General features: G+C 35.9%; 1 non-coding gene across 1 annotated transcript; it reads right to left on the minus strand.

Moving 5' to 3' along the window:
- Positions 1 to 5,958: 5,958 nt before the first annotated feature.
- TRNAI-UAU lies at positions 5,959 to 6,032 on the minus strand. Its single transcript has one exon. It is a non-coding gene; the product is annotated as a tRNA-Ile (tRNA).
- Between the last annotated feature and the right edge of the window lie 1,061 nt (positions 6,033 to 7,093).

A 7,093-nucleotide genomic window follows, 5' to 3' on the forward strand; every position in this document is an offset into this window, starting at 1 on the left:
ATAGCATAACTATATAGATATTTGCATATCAGACTTTAATTGGAGAGTACCTTATTCAGTATTTTTAATACTCGCCTGATATTAAAAATAGTTTTCAAGTAAGTGCACGATTGTGGAATGGGAGTGAAAAGTACGGTAAAGGAGCTAGTCATGGGACAACTTTAAACATTGTGTTTCAATTATTAAAAATATTTTTCCTTTTAGTTATTTTATTGATTTAAATTGTATTAGATAACTCATATCATAGATTTTAAAAAGAAAATGAATTAATTATGAGTTAGTGAAGATAAAAAGAAAAAGAAATCAGAAAAGGGATTTTACATTTGTTTTTAGGAAATTGAAAAGAAAATCAGAGATTGAGCCTCAACAGCTATTAGTTTTTCTTATTTTAGTTTTGAAGGCCTTTATTTTTGGATTGCTGAATTACAACTCTCCTAGATGAAAGAATCTAGTTGAATCGAGTCATGACCTAATTTTTGAACTTTCGCAAAGCACAAATGGCAACTTGGGAAGATGGTAAAATTTTTCACGAAACAAAACAAAGAAGAATTTAAAACATAGCATACACATATATTTACATTATATTTAAATAGAGTTCATACATAACTAGTTTTAAACGCACAATAAGGAACATACACAAGACATTAAATCAAAAACAAAAAAGAGGTGGAGTGTAATGGCTGATTTTTTTTTTTTTGTGTAGTCGCCGGAAGCCTCGAGAATTCTTTCGAGCCACCAAAATTCTCGGGCAGACGCTCGCCTCACCCACGACGCTCGCCTCACCAAGTCACACCCTTCAGAGACACACTTGCAAGAAAGTGGAGTGTGAGACAAAGTGAACAAGCGACCCTGTGAGATTTTTGACGAACACATACGATGAGAAAAGATTTCGAACGCAATGTCGAAGCGCACACGTTAAAAGCAACCCCGAGCATACCTACAGTAAGGCCTTCATGCTCAAAAGGACATGTATGCCTTACTTTTTGCCGTCAAACATGAAAAGTTTTGCTAACTGGTACAAAGTGAAGGAGGTCAGATCCGAGCTGAGAAATGATGGAGAACAAAGGAGAACCCAGCATCTATTTGCAGTGCCTTGGCCAAAAATTCGCGGCGTCCCAGACTAGGGTATTGAAAGCTTTAGCTTTGCAGAATGACCAATGGTCTCCTGAACATGGCAACTATGTTGTAAACTCGTTCCTAAGAAGTGAGTGTGGGATCACTCGGATAGCCCAGAAGACCTGCGACGCAAGAAATTAGTTAATTACCCTCCGTATCCAAAGTGGGTCCTTGATCAGTTAAAGCTCTACTTGGAACTTCGAAGCACCCTAAATACTCAGGTAGCAGTAGAGAGTAGGCTCGAGCTTCCTAGGGCCGAGAGAAAAGCCCGCGGATACCTACTAGTTTAAGGATGCGATGAAAGCCTACAAGTAGTTGCTTACTGAGCATATTTATATACTCACCTCTTTCCTCTTTCTTTTTCACGTGTTTGTAATCCGTCGGTCGAGGTGGAGGAGCGTTCGAGAGTTATACAGTCATTAGAGGGAGTCGTTTCGGAACGTCAGTCCATCTTTGTGTTTGAGTCTTTTGTAATTTGTTTTGCATTTGTATGTGAAACTCACTTTTCCCCTCTATAATAAATTCAATCAAGAATGTCTTATAATTAGATTATATTTTGTATTTAATTTTTGTGTGGTTGTCTTTATTACGATTGAAATCTTATCGGGTTTTCACATGTTGTTTTATTTTATTTTTATTTTTATTTTTATTTTGCCTTCGTCTTCTTAGTCATGGTCCAAGATTTAAAGCCTAAAAAATCGAGTTGTGACAGGTTAATATTAGAGTAGTCGAACTTTAGGTTCTATAGACTTTTTCTTAGGGTAGAGAATCGTAAACCTCTGTGACTCAAATCAACGACACACCTTACCACGACCAGGTATGTAGTCTAACCTTTTTCAGTGATATATGTTATGTTGTAAGACCTAAATGAATTTGATGATTGTCTTGGGTCACGTGGTGGTTATGATGACATTTTGGGGTGTTAAATACTGAACATTTACCCTATATGTCGATGTGGATTGAGTTATAGTGTTTTGATAAGGTGATGAGGGCGAAAATGTGTCACATGATATTACCATAGTCTTAGGAAGATAGAGAGGTGATGTCGCAGAGTGCATGATGTCCAACCCATAGAGATGGGCATGAGATATCTTAAAGCCTAGTACGAGATATGTGCAATATGCCAACTATAAGTTATGCAACAAAGGATATTCTTGTTGAAAGATCGCCCAAGAGATAATAAGTTTCTTCGGATTTTAGTGTGGAGGTCTCAACATTGTAGTAGCTTGTGGTCATCAAGATTGTGGTGCGATAGTGTAATAAGTCATCCTCAAATATGGACAAGCAGGCTTGTCGAGACAAGGATGTGAAACCGTTAGCGTAGACCAGTGAACCTTGAAGTCAAGAGCAACAGGAAAAGAGTCCAGCCGTTATCGCATCTACACCGACTAGAGAGAGAAGAGTCGAGGTGCCATGATAATAGTAACCTACCTTTAAATAGATTATATGGAATACAAAGAGTAGGACTTAGTTTCACACATGAGTGTGATGACCATACTTAGTGAAGGATTCTCATATAGATGCAGAGCCTAGAAAATGCAATTATCGAAACTACGAGAGTGGTAGTAGATATGGTGACTTGTAAACAAGCTAGCAAGAAATATGGTATGTCTTACGGGAAACCTGGACATAGGATATTACACCTATTTGTAGAGGAAGCATCCCCAAAGTTTAAGGGAAGCTAGATACCACACAAGATTTTTTAATGAGTTCCCTATGATGTTGTACAAGAACCTAAGAGGTTTATAGGCTCGAAAAGTCAGTGATGGGATATCACTACGAGAGGAGATGTGACTAGATCACTCATAAGACATTACAGGAACTAGCCTAGGTGAATGTAGAGGACTTATGCAAGGATTATTTACTTCCAAAAAGTCCGTATTTAACTTAGATGAGTATTAGTACTAGCTATGTAACAAGGCATCTCGCTGTGAGGAAAGACTTGTGTTGGTCACATGAGATGAAATTATGAGACTATTTTTGGTGAGATAGTAAATACCATAAGAGTCTTGGCAAGGCTAGGATACCTTTAGATGAGGATCAAAGAGAGGGACATATCGAAGAATGCTTTCGGGAGCTATCATGAGTTAGGAGAGTTTATTGTTAAGTCCTTCGATCTAAATGTTCAGTTGACTTTCTCGATACTGTCATTATAGTTTTATTTGACGAAATACACCAAGATGATATTAGTTCATAGAGAATACCTGAGGAGAATTCTGTTAGTGTTATGAGCTCACTAGTTATACACACCTGAGGGAAGTTCTATTGGTATTATGAGCTCACTAATCTTACGCCAAGAACCAAAGTGACGAGTTTAGTTGCTAGTAATGGCCTTCTTCGGTCACGTGGTACCAAGTTCTTGGATCAAAGGCGCCGTAGAAGCGTTGTTGGAGGCTATCAAGATGACTTTACAATATTTGAGCTTCTTATATGGTATCTAGTACCCTGTGCCACGTACATGTTGAAAGGCATGACACATTTTAGTAGAACAACACCCTGAAAATACTCGACATTGAGGAAGGACTAGTGACGTAGTCCAAGTTTAAAGGTGTCTAAAGGTGTCTACCTAATGATGTACTACCAAGTGATAGTAAGACTCACGAATTATATAACCTTTCTTGAACCAAAATAGGGTATGAAGACAATCAAGGAGTATGATTTAGTGCCCTTGAACTGACAAGGTTTGTGCTAGTGTTGGTTAGTATAGTGATGATGAGGATGGACCATTTTATTACCGATTCCAATGATGAGATCTAGAGCTTCATATTACCCAAGTTTCCTCAGCGTATGTAAAAGCATTGTGTGATGCTAGGAAGATGGATATGTTGCATTTGGAATAGAGCCTACGGAACCTATATGATTGTAATCACTCCTTAATGGATGGTAATGCTCTAGTAGTGACCTTTAAACTCTAGCAGGGTGAAACGTAAATAATAAGAGGTGGGGTAGCTCTAGGAGCACCACAAGAGTTCGAATCATTTTTCATGAACAGAAAACACAAGGAAGAGATACCAAGTGGAAAGTAAGGTGTAGTATGGCTACATCAACCACATGAATATGCATTGAACAGATGTTCGTAGTCACGGTTCAATAGAACTATTCTTGTCTTTTCAATCACTCAATTCCGTCAAGAATCAAGGAAGAACTGGTTCTTCATTTAAGCTTTCCTTTAAATTCGAGAGTTTTTCTTGGAATTAAGTTTTGAATTTTTAGTATGATTATATTGGAGGAATTTTGCAAAGTTTCATAAAGGAAGTTGGACTTGATTCAGAGCGGAAGCTGAAAATATTTGTCAATTTTTTGTTTTTGATGATTTTCGGACTCGATTATTTGTTGCTGTAAGTTTACGATTTTTGTGAAGAAACTAAGTTGATTTGAATTGTTCAGAGACAGTTATAAAATTAAAGAGTATATATATAAAAAAGAATAAAAAACTGGTTTGGAAGTTTAGGAATTTTGACGAAGGAGTTGAATGCATAAGTTATTGCATGTGAAAGAAAAATTCCAGGAATTTTGGAGCTCCTAACATGCGAAGAAGCTTGCTCGGAAAGATACACGTCATCCAAGTAAGTAACAACACGAACTTTAGGCAAATAATACTTGTAGGTATCGCTAGGACGTGTTAGCACACAAACATTCCTTACCTTACGTGGTTAGATAATGCATGTTAAAGACTAAAAGTTGTTTTTGGGTGAGTGTATACTTATGTATGTTAGAAAATTATCGTTATGCCCCTAGGTTGAGATTTGTGAGAACCATGCTATTTTATGTATTATAAAATGCTAGAAAGAAAATATGCATGACTAGAATATGAGTTGGAGAAATGAGTGTGGTGGTATGCATAATGAATAAAAATATAAAAATTTTCCTATAATAAGATTTGTGATTGAGTGATGTTTTATATGTTTTATGTTATGTTAGAAAAGAGGATGGGCTAACGTTGTCTGTGTTTCAGGTAATTAATGAATGTTATCTCTCTGTCGAGCTTGTTTTGTTTGTATGTGTATATGTGTTAGCTTCAGGTGTTTGACTATTTGTTCTCTTAGTGGAGTGAGTTTATCTGCAAAGAAGCAGGGTGTTAAAGTTAGGTTGGCTAGACGATGACTTAGGTCAGGACACCTCTAGTAGACTAAGCACCTAAAGATTGTGAGTGATGGTCAGAGGGTCTAGACCCTGATTCTCCTAAACTAAGAAAGACTCGAAAACTCAAAATAAAACAGCCTAAAGTCAGAAGTCCGCGTTAAGTCATCTAGCCGCCTTAGGAACCCAAAGAACCTCCTCAACTCCCGAGTATGACCAAGATGAAGTTTAAATTATGGATTATGCGCTTAAGTAATTGATAGGTATATCTCCTTGGCAAAGGATGCATGAAATAACTCAATTAAGATTAGGTTGCTACAACTAGTGCAGTTTACTCTAAACTTCCTAGAAGTCCTTAAGAAGGTAGTAGACCTCCACGCCAGGTTGATAACAGTGTAAAGGTGTCTACAGATCCTACCCTTTCCAATCTGGTGACGAACTAGCACATGCCAACTATGATAATGTGAGCTTCAGCTTTGTGGAATGGCTCGTGGTCTCCTGAACATGGCCACTGTGTTGTAAACCTCTTCCTGAAGATGCCAACACTGGGTGAGTATTAAAGACCCTAAATTTCCACATACTCAAATCGCCACTAACGTCTCATGCTCATCTATAATGAGGAAATATAACTCTTATACATGAAGACCATTTGTAAGTGGACCGCTCGAGAAGGGGGTGAAGCACATCCGAAAACTCAGGTATGATACTCTTATAATTCGTTCATTTATGCAATTGTTTAATAAACAGGTGACTAGGTTTGATTGGTTCTGGCGGGGTTCGAACCCGCGACCTTCGGCTCATAAGACCAACGCTCTAACCAACTGAGCTACAGAACCTTGGATGTTTTTCTTAAATCAATGTTTGAATGAAAATAATATTCCTCGAACTCTTTTTTTTCCTCAACTTTAATTGATAAGCAAATACATTACAGAACTCAAAGGAGTTTTTCTACCATCTTTTATAAAAGAATACCTATTCAAATAACCATCATGCATGACCTTGTTGGCTTTTTGGCCTTGATCTCACTTTAATTAATTTCAATCAATTAATTGATGTTTTAATGATAACAAACCTACTTTTTAATTATTAACTATTTTCAGTATTTTGAACTGTCCACAATATAAGGTCGGGAATAACAATTTCAACGACTTTTCAAATTACTCAAATCAGAGCTAAAACGAAGAAATTACAGTCGAGACAACATACCCGATGTAATGATGTGGCAGCAAAATCAAAATGATGGACAAATCAAAATATATCAAAGTATGACATTTATGATTTTGGGAGAGTAACAAATGGTGGAGTTTTTCTTATTACTATATTTTTAAATAAAGTTATTTTTACAAAATATAAATTTGAATCTAACCGTTACTCACATCGATTTTTCTTATTACTATATTATATTATTATATTATTATATTTTAAAATTTTGGTAGTTACTCACATAGTTTTTATTATTATTATATTATTATATTTATAATAAATTTTGAATTTCATTTGACCGTTACTCACATAACTTTTTATTATTATTATTATCTTATATTACTATTATATTAAAATTTTGAAATAAATGAATTTAGAAAATTTTCTTATTTATTTACTTTTAATCTCCACCTTCCATTATTCCTAACACAATCCAATGGTCAATATTCAATCCTACATTTTGCCACTTTTCTCCTCTATATAAACTCATCTTCCCTACATTTTAAAATACACAACTTACATACATTCTTCAATCCTCATTTGTTCAAAGTCTCCATTGTTTGTTGCTCTCTCCAAGCTTACAAGTTTATTTCTTTTCATCTTATTCTTGAGAGGGATTATTATTGTATTGTGAGGAAATAGTTGTGAGTATCCCAAATTGTAAATCTACTCTTTGAGAGAGTTGTGGTGTGTT

The sequence above is a fragment of the Cucurbita moschata genome, unplaced genomic scaffold (genome assembly GCF_002738365.1).
Source record: "Cucurbita moschata cultivar Rifu unplaced genomic scaffold, Cmos_1.0 Cmo_Scf00188, whole genome shotgun sequence".
In the NCBI taxonomy this organism is placed as follows: domain Eukaryota; kingdom Viridiplantae; phylum Streptophyta; class Magnoliopsida; order Cucurbitales; family Cucurbitaceae; genus Cucurbita; species Cucurbita moschata.